Genomic DNA, 17,937 nt, shown 5'->3' with positions numbered 1-17,937 from the left:
TAAACTGTATATAGGAGAAAACATGTTGCTTTGCAACAGACCAGCTACGGGCCTAAAGAGTTGTTACAAGGGTTACAAAATTTGCAGATAGTGTGGCACTTCCCCTGCACGAGACATCGTTTTTAGCACTCATTTCGACGTGCCTGATTATTCATACATTCCACACAACAAAACAAACAAATAAAGGTGCATTTATTTATAGGCGGAGACATCAATGTAAAAGAGGGCTTGACCACTGATCTAAGTGTTCTTTAACGTAAAGAGAGCATGACACTCTCTGTCCCCCTACACTAGCAATAAGTTTAAACATACACATTCCGAGCATGTGATTTGAATTTAAACATATTTTATTCATAACGATATGAAAAGGATTGAGTAACAGGCAAAGCCTATAACAGCTCTCTCCATACTACATGTACAAGGTATAATTCAACAATTAATAACTGTATTTAAAATAATAAAATATAGTGGGAAATGCATGCTACTTATGAGCACACACAAACAAATATATATTTACAGTGTTAATTACTAAAAGTATAGTATATTTAAGTATGTAGGCAATTAATTATCATTTATTCAAGTACCTTGAGGCATGTAAATATCTTTTATAAGTCATTAGGAATATAGATATGAGGTTTGGAAGAGACACTTAGCTCACTTTGTGCATTAAATAAAAATAATATTGGAAAAAAAGGAAAGAAATGGAGAAAAAAAATAAAGACTTAATAGAAAAAAATAAATAAATTTCAAACAAAACGGTGAATGTCATTGATATATTTCTGAACAGATTTAAAAAATAACAATATTCTTATCACAAGAAAATAATCTGTTTCCAAAAAGTAATAAGTCAATATCTATGTCAACATTATCATCAACAATTGAGTAAATAGAACCAAGTAAGATCTGTCTTACATCGTTGTACTTAGGGCAAATAAAAAAGAAATGCTGGTTATCCTCAACAGGGTGATTACAGTCTAGATTTCGCACTGTTAAAAAGACGAATAAATGGTGATTTAATTATAGGTGTAGACGGTGTCCTGTGTAGCTTGACCACAGGCTGTTTCCATAAAGTTTACCAATACTTTCTATTTTAAAGAAATTAAACAGTAGTAAAGTTTCAATAAATGCATTTGAAATCAATGCGCCGGACAGGAGCCGGTCATTTCCATTATCACAACTACATTTGTACTATATACATTTGGTTGTATCATTTTGCCACTATTTTTTTTTTTTTATATTTTTGTCAAAATATTTACAGATAAAAATATAATCGTGTTTGTTATTTATTTTAAATTAAGGACAGACAGTAATGAGAGGGTATGAAATATATGAGATTATTTGTAATATTGACTTCTTCATCTAACGTAACGAATTGTCTTTACGATGAGCAACATGACGAATTCAATATGTTAGCAGTATCTGCTCACTCTTCCGGAGCACATGAGAGCGACTGCCGGGTATGTGTTGCTAAGCCTTTAGTTTTCTATGTAGTTATTTTTTTTGTCTTTTCATCGTTTTTTGTCATGGCGTTGTCCGTTTGTCTTCGTCTTATGAGTTTTGAATGGCCCTTGATATCGTCTTCGAGAAGTATCGTCCGCCTTTTTCCTGATTATTTACCCATTTATCTGACGTCAGTCTGTTGTTATAAATCCTCTTATACATAAAAAGTATAAACAAATATATCGAACTCCAAATTTGAAAGCAAATGGAAAAAGGGTCAAAATCAAACGTTCGACTATGTCAAACTCATAAGCAGAAAAAAAAACCTGACAACGTCATGTCTAAAAAAGAAAAAGACCAACAGACAAACAGACAAAGAACAGCACACAAAACACAACATATAAAAAATAAAAACTGAGCAACACGAACCCCATCAAAAACTTAGGTCAAGTCAGGTACTCCAAAATACATAGATTTTTTTATAGTGCTAACCCTGCATTCTTATCTTATTCGGCGGAGAATGTCTGTTGTAAAGTTGTCATATATTTAGAGTAAGATATTCCATATGCATGCCATAATGTTACAACCGTAAGGTGCAACAGCAAGGAAAGTCAATATTCGACTTACTTATTATATGTCAATATAGTCTAGGTGAGTGGTTTTGAACTCTAGACAAAGTGCTGGTTGATGTCACAGAAGGATTGGTTCAACTCACGCTGGGGGACGAGGAAACACAAATTTGGTACCTTAAAGCAAATCTGATATTGTTTGGCTAAATTTCAGAGAGGTATATGTAATTTGTGGTGTTATATGTAGCCCTGTCTATTCCTAGGTTATCCGATTATAACGATGTTACTATGCAGTCATTTCTCTAACTGAACCAACATTTCAGACAGTCTAACCGCTATCTCCATCACATAACCGTATGCAATGTTATGTGATTGAACAGAACAATCAATGAGAAAATACTCAGTGTTTGGATCGGACAACTTTTGAGAACTGCATCTTCTTCACCAAGACGGTATACGGTAAATAGTATATATTTCCAATACTCTCTGTTTGTTGATCAGAGTTTCCTGCAAATTGTTATCAGTTTAATATCCATGATATGTTTTTAGTAGAATGCGGAAACGAATATCTAGTTGAAAACTTCGATTTTCAATACAAATTATTGAAGAAAAAAAAAGCATTCATCCATGTGGTTTGTTTCGCGGGTTTGTAGAGAACGTTAACGTTCAGTCTGATGAAAAAGATATATTACATTAAAAGTCGTATTTATGGGCGGATAGTCTCACATCTTTTTTTTTCGAAAATTGCAGGTTTTCACTCACTGCAATCGCGCGTTATTAATCCTTTGTGTCTTTTCATACCTCCTGTACAGTGTAATCTACATTTGAGGTCAATATACAATAGTAAACCAATGTTGATCTGAAACTATCATCATCTGAAAAGTCTGAACAATAAATAATTCAGTCATGTTCAGTTTTTCAGTCAATTATCAGACATACACTCTGCGGTCAATTCAATACAGTTCATACAATTCTCTTGCAGTCAATTCTGTGCGGTAGCTTTTTAGACAATTCAGTATGATGTTAATTTATACTGGTAAAACAAATACTGAACAGTCTAAACATATTGAGTGGCGAAGTTATGAGACGACTACATCTGATTAACATAGAAATGATAAATAAATATTTGATCTTATCTCTTGGTCTAAAAAGACCAACTAGTTCTGATAAAACATGAATCGGGTCATTATCTTAATTTATTCAGATGCAATAACATTTTAGAAGAGGTTTCATAGTTATGGACTTGGAATAAAATCAAAATTGCACCTAATTTTCTGTCATCAAATTGATACCTTATCACTGCTTTTGTATGTCAATATGAATCGTTGTACTATCTTGTCTTTAGACTGGTTAATTGAAAAAAAAACTTGTATTTTTTGTTTGCTTTTTTATTTGTTCTATATAAATATCTTTACTAGTCAATTAAAGGTATATATAAATAAGTATTTCTGTGACTGCATCTTACGATCCTTTATGACAGATAATTTAGCTTATCTGCAATCAATTCCATCTTCAGCCTAATATATCATGTACTGTGTTACAACTCTAGATTCTACTGACGAGGAAAGGTAACACTAGGTCACCGAAAGCTGAATTTTTTAGTTCAATCTAGGTTGCCGAGTGGTCTAGAGCGCTGGAAACAGTGCAGGCGATATTGTCACGATATCCGAATAGCATGAGTTCGAATCCCGGCGAGGGAAGAACAAAATTTGCTTCCGGAAATTTGCAGATTTAACATTGTTGTGGTGATATTTAGAGTAATATCATAAATATATACTTGTTTAGAGACAAATGCGTGTCGTGAATTTTCAGAATTGTTAGACCTTCGACGTCAGGTTATTTAAAAATTATCAAAAAGACATAAAACATTAATGTTTTAAAAAATATGCTCCAATCTAGAGGCGTCGGAGAAAGTACTCAAAACAAAATCGTCCTTTTTTTTAATATAAAACAAGAGAGAAAAGTCAATAGGCAAAAATATATTGTGGGTGGGCATTGTTTTGGAAGAGACTTTTGTAGTAATACTTTCAAACAAACCTTCAATCAAATACTTTAACAAAACCATTTCACATTGTCAAAGTCATCTATAATTGTTCATATAAATTAAAACATTGATAAATCTACGGTTCAGTAAATAAAATCATAATAGTGTCGTTACTATTATCAAACAATGCAAGTTAATTGTTCAAAACAAATAAGACATTTACATGTAAACAGTATAGTAGTTGTCTACCCAAACGTTGAAATCTGATAATAGCATTTAAAATGAACTATTTTTATAACTGTATATTTGTCGATAAGGTTAAATGGATATTATACAGTACTGTTTACTTTGTTCTAATTACAATCATTAATTGCAAATTGAACAAATATAAACAAATGTTACCAACTACAAACTTCCTGCTTCAATATATGTAGTTTCGATTCAAAGAATCCAGAGTGACTACGATAAATTCAACATAGAGGAAGGCTTCCTTGTGGTTTATTTTTTTTTATATCAAGATCGAAGTCGAAATAATCTTATTTCAGGATTTTTTGCCAAGAGTGTTAAAATAAGTTTCGTGTAGATCCAAAATAACAGTTTGATTAATTTGGTTTTTTTTGTATCAAGCAAATTTTATAAAAGTCCATGCTAGATTGAAATAAACCAAACAAGTTGTTAAAAAAATTAACACTTTGTACGAAACATCGTCTCTCTCCAAACAGAAATAACAGTTTATCCTTGTAATGCAAACCTGGACCATAACTAATGAGACAAGAACATGGTTCCTCTATTATTTCGTCTGCATGATGAGTGTCTGGGGATTTCGAGTACTCCGGACCTGCGATTCGTCGTGCGGTTGTACGTTCCCAGGGAAATTTCTAAAAAAAGTAACATATAGCTTTATTTTGGGTTCAGATGTAGTCGTGAAGACTATCCATGTTAGGTTTTTAAGTGTCATTTCCGCAATGACGTTTTGCGTTCGAGTTCATATGTCTCATACTACAAGTTACTTACAAATTAGTGACTATGTAAATGATGCATGAACAAAGAGGTGCATATGCTATAAAATATAGCTTATGCTGCTTTGTAGCATAAGCAATATTTGACGTCCCATAAGGGTCAATATATAATTGTGTGGCATATGCTACATGTATATTTCAAACATTGACTATGTATGGAACGCCTCAGCTGTCTTATGTGGAACTCTGATATTACTTTATGTTGTTTTATTATTACTTGATGATATTTTGTCTTTACTTAATATGATTTTGACATTACGTAATGATATTTTGATATAACTCAATATGGAATAGTCATTACTTAATGATATTTCGATATTACACGATATGGTTTCGTATTGACTTGATATAGTTTTGTCATTACTCAATATGGTTTTGTCATTACTCGATGTGGTTTCACCATTATTTAATGTGGTTGTGTCATTAGTCAATGTGGTTTTAACATTACTTGATGTGAATGTGACTTAAGGTTCATGTGGACCCTATTTTGAACAAATGGAAATAAATATATTAAAAATACTTCTAAGCGACAAATATGGTCATATTGTATATCAAAATAATTGTCATTTATCCTACTTTATCACAGAATTGTCCTTTTAAAAAAAAATCAATAAGCAAAAATATATTGTGGGTGGGTATTGTTTTAGAAGAGACTTTTGTAATAATACTTTCAAACAAACCTTCAATCAAATACTTTAACAAAACCATTTCACATTGTCAAAGTCAACTATAATTGTTCATATAAATTAAAGCATTGATAAATCTACGGTTCAGTAAATAAAATCATAATAGTGTCGTTACTATTATCAAACAATGCAAGTTAATTGTTGAAAACAAATAAGACATTAACATGTAAACAGTATAGTAGTTGTCTACCCAAACGTTGAAATTTGATAATAGCATTTAAAATGAACTATTTTTATAAATGTATATTTGTCGATAATGTTAAATGGATATTATACAGTACTGTTTACTTTGTTCTAATACCAATCATTATTAGCAAATTGAACAAATAGCAACAAATGTTACTAACTACAAACTTCCTGCTTCAATATATGTAGTTTCGATTCAAAGAATCCAGAGTGACTACGATAAATTCAACATTGAGGAAGGCTTCCTTGTGGTTTATTTTTTTTATATCAAGATCGAAGTCGAAAAGGTCTTATTTCAGGCTTTTTTGCCAAGAGTGTTAAAATAAGATTCGTGTAGATCCAAAATAACAGTTTGATTAATTTGGTTTTTTTTGTATCAAGCAAATTTTATAAAAGTCCATACTAGATTGAAATAAACCAAACAAGTTGTTAAAAAAAATAACACTTTGTTCTAGAAACATCGTTGCTATCAAAACAGAAATAACAGTTTATGCTTGTAATGCAAACCTGGACCATAACTAATGAGACGAGAACATGGTTCCTCTATTATTTCGTCTGCATGATAAGTGTCTGGGGATTTCGAGTACTCCGGACCTCCGATTCGTTGTGCGTTTGTACGTTCCCAGGGAAATTTCTAAAAAAAAGTAACATAGCTTTTTTGGGTTCAGATGTAGTCGTGAAGACTATCCATGTTAGGTTTTTAAGTGTCATTTTCGCAATGCCGTTTTGCGTTCGAGTTCATATGTCTCATACTACAAGTTACTTACAAATTAGTGACTATGTAAATGATGCATGAACAAAGAGGTGCATATGCTATAAAATATAGCTTATGCTGCTTTGTAGCATAAGCTATATTTGACGTCCAATAAGGGTCAATATATAATTGTGTGGCTATGCTGTATTTTTTATCGCATATGCTATATTTCAAACATTGACTATGCTTTATTTTCAAATTGTAGCATATGCTGTACTAATTCAAACACATCATGAAAGGTTCAAAACTTGAAAGTAGCTTAGGCTATATAACTCATTTTAATTAGACTGTATATCTTACTGTTGGAAGGCGTGTTTAACGAATCATGTCAATTGTCATCACTAAAGTCTCTGCCCTTTTTTATCAGTACTTATAGAAATGGAATGTATAATACGATCATTTGAAAACGAAAAAAGCCTTTTCCAATGATCAAGTCCGAGTTTATTGAAAAAACATTTGATTTTTACTATTATTACATTTTATACATTTATATGTTTTTGCCTGATATTTTAGTGGATTTTATCTCACTGGCATCGGGGAATTTAAGAACAAGGGGAATGGAAACGCGGCACACATCAAAAATGATTTTCTTATATCATCTCTGTCTCGGGTGATGTGTTAATTATATACCCCGCAGAGCCTTCTCGCTAACCAATGTACCCGATTTCAGTTACTGCCCTTTCCATGTTGTATACGCTGCACTTGCTGTACAAAACTACATTATAAATATGAAATTAATCACTTTTTATTTGACATTAAACAAATTTCTCAACGATAAATGATTTTAAAACAAACTAAATAATTTGTCGGATGACAAACTTCTGAAAGCGGCAAATATTCACATGTACGTCCCTGCAGTTGCAATTTAGCACCCAGAGGCGGATCCAGGGGTGGTCACCCGGTGCCGGTGACCACCCCTTGGGTTCCAAAAATGGTGCACCATGTACCAAAAAATGGTGCACCTTGAACATTTTGAAAAATAAATTCTTTGATTAAATCAATTTGTCTATCGTAATCACCATGCAGTCATAAAGTTGTCATTAATTACCTTAAGGCAAAATACATGTACCTTGACATGTATGTTTACACAATGAACATGTAATCGACGATCGCTAATTACTTGGTCGATTTCTTTGATGTTAAGGTGTAAAAATGAAGAGACAGTCCTCAATCTTAGATGTTTTAGCAGGTAATTCATACTTTTATTTACATTACATTTATCTAAATTTTTAAAGTTTGTATAATAACTTTTCTCGACCAATAATGTTTTTTTACTGTGATGCCAAAATTCAAATATAATTTTAAAGTTTTTAAGTCACATAAATATTCTATATTGAATACCCCCGTTCTATCATCTGTTTTTCTAAAAGTTCCGATCATTCCAATTTTTTAGTAACTTACACCCTCTTTCCTTCAGGAAACGCCACAAATCAGCCCCCTCTGAAGTACCAACGACTTGTAATGGACCTAGCATTGATACGAATACAAGTGATCAGATTAAAGAAACAACCCCCGACTTACATATAAGTACAAACGACATTGGTTTTGTAAAACAATCAACACGTAAATTAACAAACGAAGAGAAATTTAATTTGATAAGAAATCATTTCCAACCTGGAATAAACTATAACTTTCCCATAAAAAAATATGCAGGAAAGAACAGACTGTTTCAGCTGAATTGGCTGAATCGCTATGATGGGCTAGTGTACTCACCTTCAAAAGAAGGAGCTTACTGCATATACTGTGCTCTGTTTGGGGATAATTTGGGAACATTATCATGCAAACCACTAACAGATATGGCACATGCAAGTACAAGACTTAACGATCATTTCGGCCGTGATGAAAAATCATGTAAAAAAAGTCATACTGAAGCTAGAGCAAAAGCTCAACTTTTTCTTGACAACATTGAACAAAGGACTACTGATATTAAAACATTTATTGATAAAGCAATGAATGAACGTATAAAAGCCAACATAACTGTTTTGAAATCTATATGTAATTGTGTTTTGCTTTGTGGCAAGCAGAATCTTCCATTAAGGGGCCATAGGGATGATGCAAAACATGTTTCGGGCAGAAGTTTCAATTCCGGGAATTTTCAAGCACTGATTGATTTCTTAGAGATTATCTGGAAAATGCCCCAAAGAACTGTTCATATAGATCAAAAACTATACAGAATGAAATTATAGATGTAATTAAAGATGTTATCGTCGAAATGCTTGTTAGTCAAGTGAAGAGTTCACAGATTTCTGCAGATGAGAAGGCTGACCATGCAAACCAGGAACAACTGAGTCTGTGTCTTAGATTCGTTGGTATGTATTATAACTATCATTTTGAAAACATTTCATGTCTTTAACTGTTTCGAATATCTCATTTGCTGTAAGAACTATAAAATGATTTGGGAAATAATATGTTTTGACTTTCACCCCCCTTTATTATCAGTTCCAGTCAAAGAACCATTTTATTTTTTTAGATGAAGACAATAACATTAGAGAAGTCTTTATGGAATTCCTTGAGGTGACAGGTGACACTACAGGACATGGTCTTTCTGATATTATAAAAAAAACACTGGTTGATTGGGGGCTAAATTTAGAAGACTGCAGAGGGCAAACATACGACGGAGCGGGTAATATGGCAGGGTCAAGAAAAGGAGTTGCAGCAAGAATAGTAGATCAATATCCAAAAGCAGTATACAACAATTGTGTTAGTCACTGGTGAGCTTGACAGTATGACTGATAACTAAGATTTTTCCAAATTTTACTTCTAAATTAAATTTTAATACGTTGCCGATATTCGTGTAATAGTTGCCACTGAATATTTAAAAACACAATTATTTCAATGCTTAGTACATTTGATAATCAATTTCTTTAACATCTTAGTCAAGAAATTAATTAAGTATTCTAAAAAAGCACGCAATTATCACAGCTTTATCTATTTTATGTGTACAAACTGAAGCAAACAAAGTGTACATGTATAATTATACATTTTCTTTTTTTTTCAGTCTCAATTTAGTTCTGTCTCAGTGTACCAAAATCCAGCTGGTTAGAAATATGGTTGACATTTCGGAGAAGGTTATATTATTTTATAATAACAGCCCAAAGCGTAATAACCATTTACAACAATGTTTGCTGCAGGAAAGTAACATTACTAAAACAAAACTTTTGGATACATGTCAGACAAGGTTTATTGAAAGGCATGACGCATTTGATGTATTGTGGGTTGTATGATACAATTATATTGTCTCTTAATGACATGTCTCAAAGAAAAGACTTCAACAGGGAAACCAATTCAGAAGCAACAACACTTTTGGCAGCTATTACAAGTTTTAGTTTTGTCATTTCTCTTATTACTGTAAAAAATCTTATGGGTTACACAGTTGGTTTAAGCAGAAAACTTCAAGGAAGAACTCAAAACATCATATCTGCATATATGAGTGTCCAATCAGTATTGTCTCTTCTGATCGAGGTTAGAGAAAATGTTGATTGCAAGTGTCTTGCTTGGTATGAAGAAGCTGTCGTCATGGGAAAGGAGCATGATATCGAACCTTCTGTACCCAGAACATACGGTAGGCAACGAAACCGCTGTAATGTTCCTGGAGAAACACCTGATGTTTACTTTCGACGTGCACTCTGTATTCCGTATATTGATGAACTGATCTCTGGCATTAATGATAGATTTTCTTCTCTTTCTAAAACCGCTGTCATGGCTCTTGTTTTAATTCCGGAGATGACAGAAACAACACGCTAATGTTATACTTGAGAACCTAATTTAAAAACCGTTTCTTGATTTTTATAACTCTGACTTGCCTAGTCCATATGGAATTTCTTAGGAAGTAGATAGGTGGTTGCATTTCTGGAAACATACCAAAGGTACATTGCCAAAATCAGCTGCTGAAACCATTATGAAATGCAACAAACTTGATTATCCGAACATTTATGCTATTCTCAAAATTATTTGCACAATGAGTGTAACAAGATGTGAATGTGAGCGTTCGAATAGTGAGCTCGGGTTACTAAAAACATTTTTACGTGCAACAATGGGCCAGGATCGACTAAATGGACTTGCACGGATGCACGTGCATTACAATTTAGATTTAGAACTTGATGTGATCGTCGACATGTTTGCACGCAGGCATCCAAGAAAAATGAAATTAGAATCAATTTTATAAATCATGTGTAACTTGTGTATTCTATTGTTGTAATTATTTTCATGATATCAATAAAAAAAATGAGTTTTGATTTAAGATTTCAAAAGGTGACCACCCCCTGACAAATTCCTCGATCCGCCCCTGGCACCTGCAGTGTCATTAGGTAAATGTTCAGATCTGTAATAATTAAATCCATAAGTATACATTTTGTTATCAAATTTGCAAAACCTGATAATAAAATTATCAAGACATGGTCCAAATAATCCTTCAACTTTTGTCTAAGGCCGAAACACGAACAGATATGCCAGTGACAAAAAGTACATGCAGCAGGAGAATTAATTTCAGCTTTAAAGTGGGACCAAGTTCATAATTTTATAATACATTATTTTAAAGTTTTAAGAAAATTCATAGTAATGCTCTTAAGACATTAACGGGAACATTTTTGGGGGACTAGTCTTCAGCTGCCGAACTCCTAATTTGAACAAGAAATATAGAAAAAAAGTCGAAACGGGCTATTCCTTCTAGAAAAAGTGCATCCAGGAAAACTTACTTTCAAAATGGACTATTTCCTTGAAAATGGGCGGAAGCAATAGAACAGAATTTCAGCTTTAGAACGAGACCAAGCGGTCATAATTCTACATTACACAGTTTTGAAGTTTTTAGCCGGACACAATTCAGAACATGGTGAAAAATGTCTCACCAGTGAAAAAGTTCATGTATGTTAACTTTTAACTATGTAGTTTTTATGTATGCTGAAGAAAATTAAGTGTAATTTGTATATAAGCACAATTGAATGTTTATATGTTTATTTCTGGGATTAATTACACCCAGGTTTATTTCACTAATAATGACTATCCGAGATAATTGTAATGTAAATTAATTGAATATAGTTAATGTAATGAATTTGTATAGGTTATTAATAGTGAAAATTATATGTCCATAATTCGAAAAAATCAAAGAAATTTAACGGACGGTTAATATTCTGTCAAGATTTAGTTTTATAGAAGAAGTAAAACTTCCAGAAATTTGAAGTCCAAAACCACAGTGCATTCATGCTGTGGTAAATGAACTCTCATTAGGTGGAAATTTCGTTGAGAACTTCTCGCATGAAGAAAACTTCCATGTGTATTGTATATTCCTAGCAACTCTGTAATTGTAAGAAATATCCCGTCATAAAGTCAAAAAGACAAAAACGTCGTCTGAAAATTAAAAAAAAAAATGTAAGGAGTCGGCCGGACTGTAACCCCTGATCCTTGTATATTGCGAGTCATATACGTTAACCACTGGGCTACAGGGGTCGCGAAATCAAAATCCCAAAACAAAAGTATACGGGATTATGTTTTTATGTATGTTACAATGTATTCCACGTTAGATGCTTAACAAATATAAGAAATACTGCAGTTCGTACTAAATGTACACCAAATATCGAACGAAAGCACCACAAAAAAAAAGAACTCTTGTTATAATAGCAAAAAAAAAAAAGCCACAAAAAATCCTAAATTGTATTGTTATATAAACTATTTGCATATATACAGTGTATATAGTTTGTGACAACTAACATGACTACTGTGACCTAAATTAACATGACAGAGACATATATGTCTGAGAACGCAAACATCAATAAACAATATATTTACATAACAAAGTAAGGTATATACTGTATACAGAGCTATAGTTAATGCCACCAGGAAGGATCAGTCACGTCTCAGTCCTTACACCTGAAAGGACAAACCGGGTAGCTGTCTCCATGTTCACAACTTGTAAAGTATATACTGTAGGTTAGTAGTTGCATCGTCGTGCCAACCGTCTATTTACTAGTAGGAGGGTCTGAGCATCCGAGACGAGTGTCCGAGACGAAACTCGATGGGCCGTGTAGGTAGTCCTGTCCAGCAACTCGTATACCAGACTAGTTATCCTGAAACCATAATATTTTCAAAATCCCTGATTTTTGTATAAAAAAAAAGTTTTTCACCCCAAATTCTTGTCAAATATTTACCAAACTCCCATAAGAACCGAGAGTAAAACTTTGTGGTCCGTATGCGACACCCATCGTATCATCCAAATGTAATGTAAACGCCGGTAGCAAGTCGGTCAGTATAAAAGTACGACAACGGGAATATATCAATAAACATTTGTGAACTGGACACCAAAATCGTGACGGCAACCATAACATTTCCTAAGTAAAGATATCAATTTAGGCTTCCTATAAGCCTGTTTAAGCAGTTTATTTGATAAAAGTAGCCCTCTGTCTATGAACTCTTTGTAATGCATGTACGCCATGTACAATACAATATCTATGTAACGAAAGCTGAAACTATAAGACTGGGCTATTTTCTTCTCATTTTCTGTAATAGCCCCCGAATTATTTCGATGGCATATTTTGGTATTAATATTGATTCACTGATAGGGTCTTTGCATCGGAAATAAACACATTTATTCTAAAACCAGTTGTTGGCATGATACGGATTAAGTTCTTCTCATATATTTTATGATGGTATGATACTAAACCCCTAACGGGAGGGATTGTGCTTGATTTTCATAAGATGAAGACATAATCTTTCAATCAGTTTGATTGAGGTCTGAAGCTGGCATGTCAGTAACTGCCAGTAGTCCTTTGTTAATGTATGTATCATTGTCATTTTGCTTAGTTTCTTTTGTTACCTTTTCTGACATCGGACTCGGACTTCTTTTAAACTGAGCTTTACTGTGCGTATTGCTGTGTGTTTGTTTTTTCTACATTGGCTAGAGGTATAGGGGGAGGGTTGAGATCTCACAAAACATGTTTAACCCCGCCGCAATTTTGCGCCTGTCCCAAGTCAGGAGCCTCTGTTCTTTGTTAGTCTTGTATGTTGTTTTTTATTTTGGTTCATTTATATGTTTTGGAGTTTAGTATGACGTCCATTTTCACTGAACTAGTACACATTTTTGTTTAGGGGCCAGCTGAAGCCCGCCTCCGGGTGCGGGATTTTCGCGCTGTGTTGTTGACCAATTGGTGGCCTTCGGCTGTTTTCTGCTCTTTGGTCGGGTTGTTGTCTCTTTGACACACTCCCCATTTCCATTCTCAATTTTATCTTCTCCTTGAAACAATATTACAATTTATTTTACATATAACATATAGAGCATGCACTAATGTTGTACAAAAGATAATTTCGAGAAGTCAGAGTTAAAACATAACTAGAAAAAGAAGCACAAAAGATGAAGAATAAACTACAAAAATAGACAAAAATACATGAGTGAAGTATATGGATACTATGATGATGTATACAGCATAGAAGTAATGTTCAAAGTTAGACAATGAGGAATCTTTTAGACCCTTTGATAAATATAAAGACATTTTTAAAAATGTTGCAGTTTTCTTCATAACTAGGTCCGGCGGTACTTCCTTGAGTCACTAAAGCAAGATTATCAGTTATTATTTCAAGATTTTGTCATTCATTTTAAATTTTAACTTTCGCAATACATCCGGCCAAGTGTTTCGATATATATTTGTATATATATTTTCAACGTGTTCGTTCCATTTTGCATCAGAAGAAAGAGTAACTTCTAAGTGTTTAGGAATAGCGTTGAGAGGTATGGATTTACCTTTAAAGGAGAAATCGAAGTTGTTTGCAACTTCTGTATTAGAGAAAATCATGGTTTCTTTTTTTTTTGGATTGAAAGACATTATCCTTAAAACTTAACACTGACCAATGAACCATGAAAATGAGGTCAAGGTCAGATGAACCCTGCCAGACAGACATGTACACCTTCCAATCATTCCATACACCAAACATAGTTGACCTATTGCTTATAGTATACAAAAAAAGACCAAACCACGAAAACTTAACATTGACCAATGAACCATGAAAATGAGGTTAAGGACAAATGACACCTGTCAGACAGACATGTACAACTTACAATCATTCCATACACCAAATATAGTTGAACTATGGCTTATAGTATTAGAAAACAGACCAAAACACAAAAACTTAACATTGACTAATGAACCATGAAAATGAGGTCAAGGACAAATGACACCTGCCAGACAGACATGTCCACCTTACAAGCATTTCATACACCAAATACAGTTGACCTATTGCTTATAGTATTAGAAAAACAGACCAAAACACAAAAACTTAACATTGACCAATGAACCATAAAAATGAGGCTTAGGACAAATTATACCTGCCAGACAGACATGTACACCTTACAATCATTCCATACACCTAACATAGTTGACCTATTGTTAATAGTATTAGAAAACAGACCAAAACACAAAAACTTAACATTGACCAATAAACCGAGAAAATGAAGTCAAGGTCAGATGAAACCTGCCGGACTGACAAGTACCCCTTACAATCATTCCATACACCAGATATAGTTGACCTATGGCTTATAGTATTAAAAAAACAGACCAAAACACAAAAACTTAACATTGACCAATGAACCATAAAAATGAGGTCAAGGACAAATTATACCTGCCAGACAGACATGTACACCTTACAATCATTCCATACACCAAATATAGTTGACCTATTGCTTATAATATTAGAAACACAGACCAAACCACGAAAACTTAACATTGACCAATGAACCATGAACATGAGGTTAAGGACAAATGACACCTGCCAGACAGACATGTACAACTTACAATCATTCCATACACCAAATATAGTTGACCTATGGCTTATAGTATTAGAAAACAGACCAAAACACAAAAACTTAACATTGACTAATGAACCATGAAAATGAGGTCAAGGACAAATGACACCTGCCAGACAGACATGTCCACCTTACAATCATTCCATACACCAAATATAGTTGTCCTATTGCTTATAGTATTAGAAAAACAGACCAAAACACAAAAACTTAACACTGACCAATGAACCACGAAAATGAGGTCAAGGACAAAAGACACCTGCCAGACAGACATGTACACCTTACAATCATTCCATACACCAAATATAGTTGACCTATTGCTTATAGTATTAGAAAAACAGACCAAAACACAAAAGCTTAACATTGACCAATAAACCGAGAAAATGAAGTCAAGGTCAGATGAAACCTGCCGAACTGACAAGTACCCCTTACAATCATGTCATACACCAAATATAGTTGACCTATGGCTTATAGTATTAGAAAAACAGACCAAAACACAAAAACTTAACATTGACCAATGAACCATAAAAATGAGGTCAAGGACAAATTATACCTGCCAGACAGACATGTACACCTTACAATCATTCCATACACCAAATATAGTTGACCTATTGCTTATAGTATTAGAAAAACAGACCAAAACACAAAAACTTAACATTGACCAATGAAATATAAAAATGAGGTCAAGGACAAATTATACCTGCCAGACAGACATGTACACCTTAAAATCATTCCATACACCAAATATAGTTGACCTATGGCTTATAGTATTAGAAAAACAGACCAAAACACAAAAACTTAACATTGACCAGTGAACCATAAAAATGAGGTCAAGGACAAATTATACCTGCCAAACAGACATGTACACCTTACAATCATTCCATACACCAAATATAGTTGACCTATTGCTTATAGTATTAGAAAAACAGTCCAAAACACAAAAACTTCACATTGACCAATAAACCGTGAAAGTGAGGTCAAGGTCAGATGAAACCTGCCAGACTGACATGTACCCCTTACAATCATTCCATACACCACATATAGCTGACCTACTGCTTATAGTATCTGAGAAACGGACCTCATCACGTAACTTTAACCTTATACCAATTATAGTTATCCTATTACTCATAATAAGTGAGAAATAGGATAACGGGTATCAAACAGAAACAAAACACCATAGGTTTGCTTCATTATTATCCTGCATTTTTATTGATGTAGAACCCCTCACATGACTTTCAAAATTAGATTCATCGGTCAATGAAACTCAAAATTCAAATGACTATGCCTAGTTTTTCTACGCCATCGGAACAATTTTCTATTGTTTCGTCAACAGCACAATATTCATGTGTATTGTGATGTAATGCGTACCGATAGTCTTTTACTTCACTCTCAGTAGTATGTAATTAAAAGTATTGAATGTATTTTGTTGTAGTTTTATTGGGATGTAAAAGCATAGAAAAAAATCACATTCTAATATGACGTCCTTCATTCGCCGTTTGTAAACAAACTTAAAGATAACTCCCGATATACTTTAAGTTACACATGCTTAGTCAATGAAACTGATAAATTCAAATTATGCATTATGTACATGTATACAATACAAAAAATCCCATTTTGTAATCATTTCTTAAAATCTTCTGTCGGCGTATTTCGTGTATTATCGTGCTGTGCTGTCATTCATATAAGAGGGGGTGGACGGGGTCCCTTATCCCACCTCCCGCCCCCTATCTCCCACATCCCACTTTTAGAATCTTTTTTTCTCTCCCACCTATTTTTTGTGCTAACGCTCGGGGTAACAATTTTACGAATATAATGCCTGCCCGTGGACAAAATCTCCAACAAATCATGGATACCAAAAGTTATTTCTTAATTTTAGTACTGAGCTTCATATACATTCCAATGAAACTACAACAATTTCATATGAAAGCCTAAGGTACTACACCAGCCGCACAGCATGTTGGAATAGCAAATTCCTTCTGGTTAAACCTCTTACTCGTAGTAAAGTCTCCATTAAGTGGGTCTATGGAGGTAAGACTATTACAATGGTATTCCCACAACTGAATTCATGATCTAAAATACTACTTTTTTTCTAATGTCGCAATCATTAATTAAGATCCATCCCACGGTCGTCTCCTTTCAAGTATGTCATTAAGAGAAGAACTTCTCAAACGAGCAATAAAATGCAGCTGTCGAAACAATTATAAACCAAATTATATGCTATATTCAAATAATTTAACATTTATAACCACAAAGTTTCCCCAAGAAGGTATACTGTAAATTAACTGAGTGTGTATATTTTGCTGGTTGCGGGTTGCGGGCTGCGGGTTGCGGGCTGTGAGCTGCGGGTTGCGATCTAATAAGTCAGTTTAACAATAAATAGGGAAGAAAAAAAATCACCAAAACACTGTATATACTTGTAAAAGGTTCTATTTGTGAAACTTCGAAAAATTGTGTAAGAATGTGTATTATTATTAACAGACTTTTAATGATTTATTGCTGGTCATTTATTATACCAAT

Source organism: Mytilus californianus, unplaced genomic scaffold, assembly GCF_021869535.1.
Source record: "Mytilus californianus isolate M0D057914Y unplaced genomic scaffold, xbMytCali1.0.p SCAF_2, whole genome shotgun sequence".
NCBI classification, from domain to species: domain Eukaryota; kingdom Metazoa; phylum Mollusca; class Bivalvia; order Mytilida; family Mytilidae; genus Mytilus; species Mytilus californianus.
Note: the sequence above shows the minus strand (reverse complement) of the source record.